This window comes from Sorex fumeus, unplaced genomic scaffold, assembly GCF_029834395.1.
Source record: "Sorex fumeus unplaced genomic scaffold, SorFum_2.1 ptg000122l, whole genome shotgun sequence".
NCBI lineage: Eukaryota > Metazoa > Chordata > Mammalia > Eulipotyphla > Soricidae > Sorex > Sorex fumeus.
Genome location: NW_026606179.1, coordinates 15,900,771 through 15,914,907, shown reverse-complemented (window position 1 = coordinate 15,914,907; position 14,137 = coordinate 15,900,771). Strand labels below are relative to the sequence as shown.

The 14,137-nt window shown below is 42.8% G+C and overlaps 2 protein-coding genes and 1 pseudogene across 2 annotated transcripts in view; 1 reads left to right on the top strand and 2 right to left on the bottom strand.

Annotated features, from left to right (window-relative positions):
* Positions 1-14,137, top strand: part of LOC130044373 (zinc finger protein 45-like) — a 203,019-nt gene that overhangs the window by 170,274 nt on the left and 18,608 nt on the right. The window lies entirely within an intron of this gene.
* LYPD5 (LY6/PLAUR domain containing 5) overlaps positions 1-14,137 on the bottom strand; it is a 30,998-nt gene that overhangs the window by 11,873 nt on the left and 4,988 nt on the right. The window lies entirely within an intron of this gene.
* LOC130044387 (transformer-2 protein homolog beta-like) lies at positions 6,570-7,428 on the bottom strand (annotated as a pseudogene).

Below are 14,137 nucleotides of genomic sequence, written 5' to 3'. Positions count from 1 at the left end.
CCCCAGGATGAGCCTCAGCCTTTGCTGAGAATCTTTTCATTCACCCACAGCTACATCCAAGACAACCGAGCCTCTAGGTTCGCCCCAACTGGGGACCAAGTCCTTCCAGCCAAGTCTAGCGTTCACAGTTGGGCATCGCAAAGGGCGCCCTGGCGACGCGGAGCCGCATGGCATACTGGGAGTATCCCGCAGCCGCCGGTGCCCTGCTTTTCGGTCCTCAGTGGCTGCGGACTACATTTCCCAGAAGTCTCCGGGCCCAGGTCTCTTCTCGCTCCGGGTTTGCCTCTCGCGAGCACTTTCAAAATCCGCGCTCCCGGCTACTGAGGAAACTTGGTGGGGTTCCCAGCTGCCTCAGGGTCCAAACTCCCTTCGGTCTCGGGGTCCCCTTCTGGTGTCCTCCAGGTTCTGGGGCCCTGTGCGACCCGTCGGTCGGGAGAGGAGGTAGTGAGTGGAGGCGGAGGGTGGGAGGCCCCGCGGCGGGTCCGAAGTGACTGAGGGAGCGAGCTGGGCTCGCGGGGCGGCCGCCGAAGATGCTGACCGGCGGCGTGACAGCGGCGGGGCTGAGCCCGGGACGGGCTGACGGGTCCGTGGCCTTGGGCTCCGGCCGGCGCTGTGTCCCGGGGCTGTGTCCCGGCTTTCCTCCCTCGGGGCTCAGCCCTCGAGCGCAGGGGTAGCTTTGAGGTACGAGGTTTGCCCGGGGGAAGTTTCTGGAAGGCTCCTGGTGACGGGGCTAGGACTAGGGATCTGGGGCGATTCCTAGCTGGAGAGTAAGTTTCAGACGAGTGCCCCCCGAAATCGGCGCGACGACAGAGTTCAGCCTCTCATGGTCTGTCTGGCCACGACGGCCCTGAGGGCGCTATTGTTTTATTATTATATTGGGGTGTTCTGAGGTACATGCTTTGAGTTTTTCTGTACCCCCTCTCCAGCGCACCGTTGGTCGCTTCGCTGCCCTGTTGGAGTATCTGCGTTTGTTTTCGTTGGACACCAACTCTCTCTCGTGCTCGCTCTCTCTTTCGTTTTGTTTTGGGTCGCACCTAGCAGTGCTCAGGGCTTACTCCTGGATCTGTGCTCAGGATCATTCCTGAAGGGGGTAGAGTGGATTGCAGAGCAGCAAACCCAGGTTGACCATCTGCAAGATAAGCGCCCTTCCCATCGTGCCAAACTGGCTCCAGACTGGGCAGGAATCAGTTTCGAGAGCATTAAATTATTTTCGTGGGCTCAGGCTATTGCCTGAGGTGTTCTTTGTATAGCTTCTTTGTTCCTATGGCTTTTTCTCAAGTTGAGGAAAGTTCCGGCTTTTAAGTTACATGCACTCATTTGTGGGATATAAAAGACATCGTATGAGACTATTACAGTAGACAATAGGAATGAGAGCTAGGAGGACTGGCCCACCGACGGAAGCTTGTCACAGTGGGGGGGAAGGGGAAGAGGGCAGTTAAGATAGAGAAGGGACCACTATGATAATGCCAGTTGGAAGTGATTGCTCTAGGCAAGAATTGAATGCTAAAGTAGGTAAAGGGGTATACATGATAACCTTACAGTATCTGTACTGGTATCTGTACTGCAAACCGTAATGACCAAGGGGGGAGGAGAAAGAGAGAGGAAGAGGGAGATGGAGGGAGGTACAGAGGGAGGGAGAGAGAGAACAAGTGGTTGGGAGTGGAAGGAGGGAAATTGGGGACATTGGTGGTGGCAAATGTACACTGGTGAAGGAACAGGTGATGTGATGCAAGCGGAGTTAAGTACTCTAATTGTAAGCTAGCAGACACTCCAGGCATCTTGCTCAAGGTTCTTGGGATTTGTCATCAGAATATATTTAATATATATTTATTTATTTATAAATATATATATTTATTTTATTTTTTTTGGTGGGGGAGGTAGAGCGATAGCACAGCGGTAGGGCGTTTGCCTTGTGTGCAGCCAGCCTGGCAGAGCTGAGTTCTTTTCCTCTGCCCTTCTCGGAGAGCCTGGCAAGCTGCCGAGAGTTTCTTGCCCGCATGGCAAAGTCTGGCAAGCTACCCGTGATGTATTCGATATGCCAAACACAGTAACAAGTCTCAAAATGGAGACGTTACTGGGCCTGCTCGAGCAAAGCAATGAACAACAGGAGGACCGTGACCGTGACCGTTTTTAGCGGTGGACATGGGGGAAAACCTGACAGTGCTCAGGGTTCACTCCTGGCAGGTTCAGGGGATCATATGGGGTGCTAGGGATCAAACCCCAAGTTGACCTTGTGCAAGACAAGTGCCTTACCCTCTGTATTTTTGCTGAAGTTCCTGTCATCAGAGTTTAAATTTAATGTGTTAAATGTCATAAATGTGTGGGAATTGGGAATAAATCAGGAAAGGAGAAGATTAAAGCTTATGTTAGCTAAGGTCAGGACAGGATCATTTTGGCACACTGGGTCTAAAACTTATTTTTTCCCTCTCCAGGTCTGACTTTTCTAGATTTTATGCTTTCCAGTAGAGGAAACCTATGGCATATTAATTACTCCTGTGATTCTAGAACCACGACTGACGTAAGTTGCTATATACCCATTAAATACTGTGCTATTTAGTTTACTTGAATTCTTCATTTTCTTTAAACTTTCTACCTAACAGAATACCATCTCTGAACCCACTTCTTAGTTTCTCCTGTCCAGTACAGGATGGTTCTAAATAGCCCTTATGCTTCCAGGAGCCACTCAGTTTATTGACTGCATTATTAAAAAATTTCTTTATGTTCAGTCTCCTATCAAGAGCAGTGATAGAAGAGTGAAGAAAGAGGCTTTTGAGGAAAATATGGAGCTCTCCTATTAAAGTGTAACTCAAAGAAGAATATAGTTAGCTAGTTTCTAATTTTATTTTTCTTTTTGGGTCACACCCGCCAATGTACAGGGGTTACTCCTGGCTCTGCACTCAGGAATTACTCCTGGTGGTGCTCAGGGAACCATATGGGATGCTGGGAATTGAACCCGGATCGGCCGCGTGCAAGGCAAATGCTCTACCCACTGTGCTATCAAAATGCTAGCTACGTATGAGTACTGATTATATGCTCATTGTTATCCTTAGATCCTTCATGAATGATCTCATTTAATTTTTACAGCTGCATGGCAGGAAATCCCTTAGCATGTCTATTGTGTGGACAGGGAAATGAGTCTGAGAGGGGGCAGGGCAGAGCTGGAAGGACAGAACAGGCCTGTCCAGCCCAAGTACTGACCTTAGACTCCAAAAGTCTTGTTAGGAGAACTTTGAGCTCTTTTTTCTTTTTTTTCATTTTTTTTTGGGTCCTACCGAGTGATGCTCAGGGGCTACTCCTGGCTCTGTACCCAGGAATTACTCCTGGCAGTGCTCAGGAGACCATATGGGATGCCAGGGATTGAACCCGGGTTGGTGCATGCAAGACAAATGTCCTCCCCCGTATTATGGTTCTGGCCCGCAACTTTGGAGTTCTGTGTGATTTTCAGTTCCCGTTCTTTCTTGGCCCCTAAGAGAGGGTGACTGTCTTGTTGGCCTCCTATTTCATCCATAAAGTGGGTTTATTTGCAATCAACAAAAAGACAACAGGAAAGTATGGTCTCATAGTGAGATATATATGTGAACTTCCAGGCCCAGATCCTGTACCTCCTTGAAAAGGCATCAGAGGGTCCATGCTGTGCAAGAAAGGTGGCTCCTACTTTCATAGATAAGACAAATAAGAAAATTGGGACTGCTGGTTGTCAGCTTCTGTTTGTGTGTGAAGGCATGTTTTGCAAGGCCTTTAGGATTACATAGGGCAGTGAATGTTTTTTTCCCCCGAGGATTCCCTAAGATTTCATAAGAAGTAAATTTGTCTTGCTGTTGGCCAGCAGGTACAGGTCCAGAGTGATAGCTCTGTCTTACATGATAACTGATCAGTAATGTTGAACAAGGAAGGAGATGGTGAGAGTACTTAGTACAAACGAGATGTTGATTTAAATTCTTTGTTTTGATTGGGGAATAGGGGTTTTAATGTCATATGCAGCTGTACTCATGGCTTACTTCTGGCTCTGCAGTTAGGAATTACTCCTGACAGTGCTCAGGGAAGCAAGGATTGAATCTGGGTCAGCCACATATAAGGCAAGCGCCTTACCCTCAGACTATTCCAGATTCTGTATCTTCACAAGTGCTACATGTGTTTTGGTTTTCAGGGCCTAGTTACTTTCCAGGATGTGGCCATTGACTTTTCTCAGGAGGAGTGGGACTGCCTCAAGCCAGCTCAGAAGAACTTGTATGTGGATATGATGCTGGAGAACTATAGAAATGTAGTCTCACTGGGTAAGATCTCCTGCCTGAAGTAATTTACACTTTGTTCTCTGCAGTATCAACTTTCTCCATGGAGAATTACAGGGCTACCTTTAAGAAACAAGGTGCTTTGCTTCTGTTCTCAGAGGAACATTATAATACAGGTTGGATTAGAAACGGGTTCATGGAGTTGGGGGTGAGGGGTGGCAAGAGGGAAACTGAGGACATTGGTAGTGGAAAATACACACTGGCAGAGGGATGAATGTTGGAACATTTATAAAGCTTGATCATGAACAGCTTTGTAACTGTGTATCTCATGGTGATTCAATAAAAGAAAAAAAAAAGCCAAACTGGGTTTATTTGTATACTTGAATTTTTTTTCCCCTTCCTCAGTGAACTTCACATCTCCTACTCGGACTTTCATGCATTTGACCTCTCCTTGATGACTGGGGTGGATATGCAATATGAAGAATTTGTTTCATAACAGCCGGGGACCAACCCTGGTGAGCAGGGTCGAAGCAGAGGCACCACAGAGGATTAAGAAAATGAGATAGAAATAAGAGAAAAGGGCTGGAATCATAGTGGAGTAGGTAAGGCACTTGCCTTGCACATGTTCGATTGAGTTTGAACAAAAAACATAAAAAGAGAAAAAAAACTGGAGAGAATGGTGCTGACTAACAGCCTTATGGACTGAGAATCCCAACTGTCCTTTATGATTATTACTTTAGTTCTACAATCATTAGGAGGAGAACAACATTCATTGATTATATGCTTAACTATCTTAATATAACCAGGCAAAACTTTTTACATTATCTGAGTACATCATTATTGTGGACTTATCTCAGGGAATTGTTCTTTCAGGGAACTAGTTGAGCAGCCACAGGACCTTGCTTCAATGCAGGGGCATTCGTACAGTAAAGGTGATGCAGTGTTTCAGCTCATCATTTTTTGTTGTTGTTGTTTTTGTGTTATACCCAGCATTGCTCAGGGATTACTCCTAGCTCTGCACTCAGGAATTTCAGGAATTACTCCTGGCAGTGCTCAGGGGACCATATGAAATGCTAGAGCTGGAACTTGGGTTGGCGAGTGCAAGGCAAACGCCCTGCGTGCTGTACCATCTTTTTGGCCCTCAGCTCATCTTTGTTCTTTCCTTGCTCCTGTCCTGAAGTCACCATTTCTTCAAGGTACCTTGGTTCTTGTAAGTAGAGAAAGGTATTTAGGAGCTAAAATCAGGATACCAGGTTTTAAGTTCACAGATCACCTTCAAAGATTTTGTTTCCGCTTGTTCACTTCACATAGCTCTAACTTCTTACCTTACTGAAAAACCCTTTCATTATAACTCTTTTATTATTTATTCACTTACTTGTTCAGCCTTTATTTTGTTTGTTGTTTTGTTTGTTTTGGGGCTACACATGGTGGTGCTCAAGGGCTATACTTGGCTTAGTTCTTGGGTGCCAGGGATCAACCCTGGATCTCATACATACAAGACAAGTGCTCTACCTGTGAACTACATCCTGGCCTCATTCACTCTGACTCTGTGTAACTAATTCTTCCATTGCCATTACCTTGATTATAATCACTCTTCTCATCTTGCTTGAGTGATGACAACCCATGCCAGATCACGTACACACTGATATTTGTCCTCACCCTGCTTCTTTTGTTTTTTGTTTTTGAGTCACATCTGGTGGTATTAAAAGCTTATTTTCGACTCAGGATCACACCTGGCAGTGTTTGGAGAATCAAACCTAGGTTTTTTGTGTGCAAAGTAAGTACCTTACTTGCTATACTATCTCTCCAGCCTCCTGCTGACTTTTTTTTTATGTTAGAAAAGTGAAAATCAAACTTTATTGTTGCTTTTTGCCCTTTGGTAGCATTTTACACACAGGCTTCGATCTTCAGAATACCCTGGATTCAGTAGAAAAACCCTTTAAATGAAGTTTTGTACAATAGAAAATTCTCAGCAGTCAAAATTTAGACTGTAAAAAAGTTCATGCAAAACATACTTTTCTGAAAACACTTAACTTTGAACAAAGCACTACACAAATGAAGAATGAAAAGAGCATTTCAACTCCACCAGAAGTAGTCATCATAAAAGGTGTAAAAGTCATCTAACTTCACTAGGCACTGTTCACTTTTTATTTTATTTATTTATTTATTGCCTTTTGGGTCACACTTGGCAATGCACAGGGGTTACTCCTGGCTCTGCACTCAGGAATTACCCCTGGAGGTGCTCAGGGGACCATATGGGATGCTGGGAATCGAATTCGGGTTGGCCACATGCAAGGCAAACGCCCTACCCGCTGTGCTATTGCTCCAGCCCCTCTATTCACTTTTTAAAGAGGAAACAATAAAAAATATTGTCCACAAACAATATCCCAGCTCTAGAGCAGGTTTCAGAAAGTCTTCAACTTCATGCTTTAATAGCAACGAGGTGAGTATGTTTGAGATCTGAAATGCGATCTGTACCCTCCCTGACTGTAGTAAGGAGAAGGTGACTGTCCTCTGTAGATCTGATCCCTGTCTTGAGTAGCTCTCCATCCTCCTCCTCCTCCTCCACCTCTGTATGATCTACTGTAATAGTCCCTATCATCATAGCCTTGATCATATCTTCTATTGTAGTAATCTCAATGGCATGAGCTGCCATAGGTAAATCTTCCCATGTAAATCCCTGAGGTTGGTGATGTGGTCTTTTTGTTATAGAGAAATCAACTCTAATCCTACATCCATCAAGTTCCATTCCATTAGCACATTCTTTTGCTTCTTTAGCATCATCTACATTCTTGAAATACACAAAGGCAAATCCTCTGGAACATATAGGTTGCTGGTCATATACAGTTGACACATCAGCAATGGGGCCATATTTGGAGAACACTTCTCTTACATCTCTCTCTATAGTGTATAAACTCAATCCAAATACTCCAAGACAGCAGTTAGGATCAAGATTTGCCTGATACCCAACATGACCCCTGCGAGTAGACATGGGAGAGTGATTGTGGCTGTGCCTTCTTCGATAATCTTGACTATATGACCTGCTATGAGATCGTCTATGGGAACCGGACCAAGATCTTGATCTTGTGTAATGCCTTCGAGAACTTCTTCTGGACCTAGACCTAGATTTAGATCAGGATCTGGACTTTTATCTGGAACACCTAGAATCTTCCTTGGAGCGAGACCTTGCAGGGATATGCCTTGCCGCCTCCTCCTCCGTTCGATTGGCTCCAACCAGCGCTGCGAACCCCTGGCACCATCTTGCACTAGGCCCTTGCCGCAGCCTCGCAGGACCAAACCTGCTTTGCCCAGCTGCCGAGAGCCTTCATGCTCCGCACCAACTCCTCCCGGGCTCTAAGCCTCCTGGATGTCGCCTCCTGCTGACTTTTGGTAGTAGTAACGGTATTGGTTATCGGTGGTGCTTGGGGGCTTGGTGCTTTGGGAATTATATAGTACCAGGGAACAAATCTGGGTATTTTCTTGGTTTGGTTTTGGTTTTGGTTTTGGGACCACGCCCAGTAGTACTGAGGGCTTATTCCTGGCTCTGCATGCAGGGATCACTCTTGGCAGGCTCAGGGATTCATACAGGGTGCTGGGGGATCAAATCTGGGTCCTCTGCAAGCAAGGCAAATACCCTACTTATTGTACTATCACTCTGGGTGAACCTGGAGTTTCTGATGCAAATAATTTACTCCAGCCCTTTAAGCCACCTCCCTGGCTGCCTGCTTACATTTTGACTCCTAGCATGTGACAACCTTTTTATTACTGACATTTTCCATACACTGTTTGGACATCATACTCTACTCTGGAGATCGATGCCTGGCAGACAGGATATATACATAGAAGTTTTCCAAATAAGTTTCTCTTCTTGCAATATTTTCAGCCATGTGTCTAGATCTAATTTTATGATTTATAGGTGTTTGTAGTATGACAGTGAAGTCTAATATATTTTCTTCATTGTTGGGGCTGGAAATCTCTCATCTTTATTTTTGAAGAATACATGTACATACACATAATCTTCATTGAAAACTTTTTAGGCCATAATGATATCTTTTAATTATATTGTAACTTCCATTGTTACTGATGTAAAGTTAATTTTCATTCTTTAGTTTCTCCATCGACCATATCCACACGATAACTAAGCTCATTGAGGTTTCTCAGGAGTTCAAGATGCCGCTCTGTCTAACGTTCATTGATTTAAAGAAGGCCTTTGATTCTGTTGAGACGGAAGCGGTCATAGAAGCCCTAGCCAATCAGGGTGTACAAACTCAATACATCGGGATCCTCCATGAGCTGTATTACGGATTCACTACCAGGATCTTACCATTCTACGAAGAAGTAATCATTGATGTCAAGAGAGGGGTTCGGCAGGGTGATACCATTTCACCAAAACTTTTGAGTGCCATCCTCGAGAACATCATGCAACGACTGGAATGGGAAGGAATGGGAGTGAAGATAGATGGTCAGCAACTACACCACCTCCGCTTTGCTGATGACATCGTTCTAATAACACCAAACATCAGCCAAGCGGCACAAAAATGCTGACCGACTTCGACTGTGAGTGTGGAAAGGTCGGATTACAACTGAATCTCACAAAGACAATGTTCATGAGAAACAATCTTGTTCCTGATGTTCCATTCACTCTCAACGGAACCACCATCTCCGAATACAACAGTTATATATACCTAGGTCGAGAAATCAACATGATGAATGACATGGCACCTGAGTTACGCAGGAGGAAGAGAGCAGCTTGGAATGCCTTCAAGAGTGTTGAAGAAATAACTAAGAGGACAAAGAACCTCCAGCTCCGAGCACATCTCTTCGATTCCACTGTTCTTTCTGCATTAACATATGCCTCAGAGACCTGTGCCCTACGAAAACAGGATGAGAACACTATTTGGGTCTCTCAAAGAGGAATCGAAAGAGCTATGCCTGGAGTATCATGCCTCACTCAAATGAGAGATAGAATCCGGAGTTCCGATCTCTGTCAATGCTCAAGAATCAGGGACACTGTCTCATTTGCCAAGGCATCAAAAATCAGATGGGCTGGACATGTAATGAGGTTTATAGATGACCACTGGACTAGAGCCATTACTGACTGGATTCCACGGGACGTCAAAAGATCGCGTGGACGCCCAACTACAAGATGGTCAGACTTCTTCGTCAAGACCCTGAATGATCGGTTTGAGGCTCTGCATGTTCCTAGAACGAACAGATGCCATTGGGCTACGCTAGCATGCAACAGGGATGAATGGAGATGTTACTGGCACCCGCTCGAGTAAATAGATGAGTAACGGGGTATCAAGTGATCAAGTGATCAATTTTCTCCAGCACTGTTCTCCCTCCTCTGACTTGCTTTTACTATATTTTAATTTGGCTTTCAACTGTTTCATTCTGTTGTTGCCCCATTGCTTTTTTTGGTATGCATTTTTGCTTGTAGTGTGCTCAATATATTTATATCAATATAGTTTTGAGAAAATTTCAGCCATTGTTGAGTATTTCTTTAAGTATTCCTTGCCTCCAGTTGGATTGTTTGATATGATTGCACAGCCATGACTTAAAATTTTTTTTCTTCTTTTCTCTTGTGCCTGAGTTAGTTTTCTTGTAGAAAGTTTGGTTCCATTTAAAGTTTTCATTTGACCTTCTGAAATTTCCCATCTGTTTGCTATCCATCTTTTCTTTCAGATCCTATAACCTATAACATATAGTTGTTAGCCAACTTTGTTGATTCTAATACCTGTATCATTTGTTCTATGTCTTCTTTTGGGAGAAAGGGGAACAGGTGATTATAGGTAATTTTTCTCATTTGTGCCAGAAATTTTGGGGGTAAATGGAACAGATCATTATTCTCCTCTCTGCAAGATTGTGTTACATGACTGGAGATTACATTACAATGTTAGTTGGTTTTATTTCATTTCTTGTTTAAATTCTCAATAGAACCTTGAAACTTAGGATCTGAGTGATTATGTCTTCTTTTTTTGTTGTTGTTTGCATCACATCCAGTGATGCGCAGGGGTTACTCCTGACTCTGCATTCAGGAATTACTCCTGGTGGTGCTTGGATGGGACCATATGGGATGCCGAGGATCGAATTCAGGTTGGCCGCATGCGAGGCAAATGCCCTATGTGCTGTGGTTTCACTCCAACCTGTGACTATGTCTTCTGAATTATTTTCTTCTATTTTCTAGCCCAGCACCAACTGCTCAGGAAAAAAATTTCTGTGTGGGAAGTTTATATAATTTTTATAAAATTATATAATTTTTAAAAAATAGTAGGAGTACTGCTATTTATTCAGCCACTGAATAAGCTGATTGAAGCAGGCATGAACTCCACATTACTTTTTTTTTTAAGTTTTAAATTTTATTTTCATAAAGTTGGAGCTGGTGAAGGGACACACCTGCCCTGCTCCGAGGTGCCCTGGCTAAATCAGCCTGGTATAGGGTGGGGAGACATCTCTGCAGTGTGATGTTCTCTACTGAGATTGTTGAGGTTATCAGCTTACTCAACATCAGATATTTCATATTGATGAGAAGCCATATGAATGTAAGGAATGTGGGAAGACCTTTAATTGTGGCTCAAGTCTGATTCAACGTGAAATTACCCATACTGACAAGAAGCCCTATGAATGTAGAGTCTGCGGAAAGGCCTGTAGTTGTGGCTATCACCTTACTCAGCATCAGAAAATCCATACTGGTGAGAAAGCTTTTGAATGATATGTGGAAAGACCTTTAGTTGGGTCTCAAGTCTTGTTAAACATGAGAGTCCATGCTGGTGAGAAGTCCTATGAATGTAAAGAATGTAGGAAGGCCTTTTGCAGTGGATATCAACTATCTCAATATCAGGTATTTCATGCTGGTAAGAAACCTTATGAATGGAAAGAATGTGGAAAAACCTTTCATTGTGGCTCAAGTCTTGTTCAATATCAAAGAATCCATACTAGTATGAATGTAGAGACTGCGGGAAGGCCTTTAGTCATGTCTATCACCTTACTCAGCATCAGAAAATCTATATTGGTGAGAAACCCTTTGAATGTAAGGAATGTGGAAAGACCTTTAGCTAGGACTAAAGTCTTATTAAACACAATAGTCCATACTGGTGGCAGAGCCTGCGAATGTAAGGAATGTGGGATAACTCGTGGTGGTGGGTGTCAACATTATATTCCCCAAAGATTTCATACTGATGAGAAACCTTAAACAGTATAAAGAGTTTGGGGATATCTTTACTCATAATTTAAACCTTGTTCAACATGAGAGAAGTAATAGTAATGATAGAACTGTAGCACTGTCCTCCCATTGTTCATCGATTTGCTTGAGTGGGCCCAGTAACGTCTCCATTGTGAGACTTGTTGTTATGGTGTTTGGCATATCGAATACATCACGGGTAGCTTGCCAGACTTTGCTGTGCAGGCGAGATACTCTCGGTAGCTTGCTAGGCTCTCTGAGAGGGACGGAGGAATTGAACCTGGCTAGGCCGGGGCGGCCACACGCAAGGCAAATGACCTACTGCTGTGCTGTCGCTCCAGCTTATCATTATAAGTCTCATTATAAGTCCTACTGCTGTGCTATTGCTCCAGCTCATCATTATAATTCTCATTATAAGTCATGAGACTTATAATGATAAGTCTCATGAATATGAAAGTGAGAAAGCCACTATATTGACAACTTATTCTAATGAGATAGTCTGTAATGCTGATGCTTTCCAATGGAAGAGATTTTGTGTGCATGTTTATGAAACCTTAGGACTAGGGAATGAACAAAAGCCTTCGGTACCAGAAAATTTATTCTAGTGAGAAATATTTTGAATATACGGAATATGGAAAGGGCTTTAAGCTTCTGTATGATTTAAATGAACATTGATGTATACTGGTGTGCACAAAGTGATAAATATCAGTTACTATGTATTCCTTGAAAACAGGAATATAGGAAAAACAAGCTTTATTGTCTTGATTCTTGCTCTGCATATCAGAAAATTCATACTGCTATAAAATTCTATGAACTTCAGAAATGTGGTTTATCCTCTTATAGGAATATCTTGAGATTTGACTTAAATATCTTAGAATTCATCCGAATGAGAAACTCTGACTTTGAATGGTAAGAAAGCTATCAGACAAGAGTGGCTCAAACTGTTGCTTAGTGACAGATATGGTTCTTCAGAATGATATCTGTTCATTAGAAGAGAAATGTAGAACTGGGTTTAATTCCTGGCATCACCAAAAAAAATGCCATAAATTGTTGGGGAAATAGTTCAATGGTAAAGCACTTGCCTTGTTTCCACATGCCCTGGATTCCTTCTCCAGTACCACTATCCACTATCACCACCACCACCAAAAAAAAAAAAAAAAAAAAGCATAAAATTAGTTTGGAAACTGATAGTTTTATATTGCATAGCATTATTATATTTTGCAGAAGTATCAGTCTGTGGGGCTGAGGATATGGCTCAATTTTTCTTGGATAGGTGAGACCCTGGGTTCACTCTCCAGAGCAAATCGACGATTAATGGGAAGTCAAGTGATCGAGTACTGACAGATTGGTTTACTTCCCAGTCGTGAATGTATTCAGATTAGCAAATGTTTTATGTACTGCATGATCTCATTTGTTAATATAAATATTGGTTAAAATATTTAAAAAATATTTCTTGGGGCTGGAGCAGTAGCACAGTGGGTAGGGCATTTGCCTTGCACGTGGCCGATCCGGGTTCGATTCCCAGCATCCCATATGGTCCCCTGAGCACTGCCAGGGGTAATTCCTGAGTGCAGAGCCAGGAGTAACCCCTGTGCATCGCCGGGTGTGACCCAAAAAGCAAAAAAAAAAAAAGTATTTCTTACATCTTAAAAGATACTTTTTACATCTTTAGTAAGATTTTCATAATAGTATTGCTTTTGAAATGGACCCTCTTTTTGTGGGGAGAGCAGAGTGGGGGGCACGCCTAGTGATTCTCAGGGACAACTCTACACTCAGGAGATCATGTGGGATACCAGGGATCAAACACAGGTTGTGTGTATGCAAGGCAAGTGCCTTACCTGCTGTACTATCTCTTTGGCTCCCTGAACTTTTGTTTTTGTATTGCAGTTAGCTGTTCTTTTAAATTACTGGATTGGAGTTGTGCTTTGAATGGGAACTTCTTGTAATTTTTCTAGTTTCATCTTCAGCTTCTTTCCCGTGTTTTAACTTCTTTTTTGACACAAATTCACTGAGTACAGTTTCTTTAAGGAACATTCATAGTCTGCATGGCAGAACCAAGCATGGCCTGTCCGGAAGGAGCATTCCAGTATGATCCTTCACTGAAACCGTTCCATTTTCTGTCCTTTGGAGTGCTGTGTTGTGTGGGGGGAATTAGAGCACCTCATTGGACTGTTCAATCGTACTGTACCTGCATTCGGAGCAGAAACATTATTTATAAATTTTTCTGAGTTGATTATTTCTCTACATATTGATTGCTTTTTTTTTCTGGTTCAAATAGGTTTAATGAATCCAGGGAAAATGTCTCATTGTTGAATTTCTTATACCCAAATGTACTCATAGCTCTAAGATGTTCAATAAATATCTATAAAAGAGCAATTAAATTGATTCATGTATATTTTATGATTTTACCTTATGTATTTTTGGTTTTGATTCCATAATGCTATGAAAAGTATACAGAGCATTAGCTCATCAGTTTTTTGATTGTGAGGTGGGTCCAGAGTGAAGGAACTTATATATATTTTTCAAACCAGTATGAAATGTTAATAATAAATTAGTTGAGAACTAGTCTAAAAGTTTTTCCACATTCCTTACATTCCTAGGGCTTCTCTCCAGCATGAGTTGACTGATGTGTTTTAAGTTCTCCAGCATGACTTGAAGGACTTCCTATACTGTTTTCATTCGTATGGCTTCAAACTGATATGAATTATCAGATGTTGAATAAGGTATG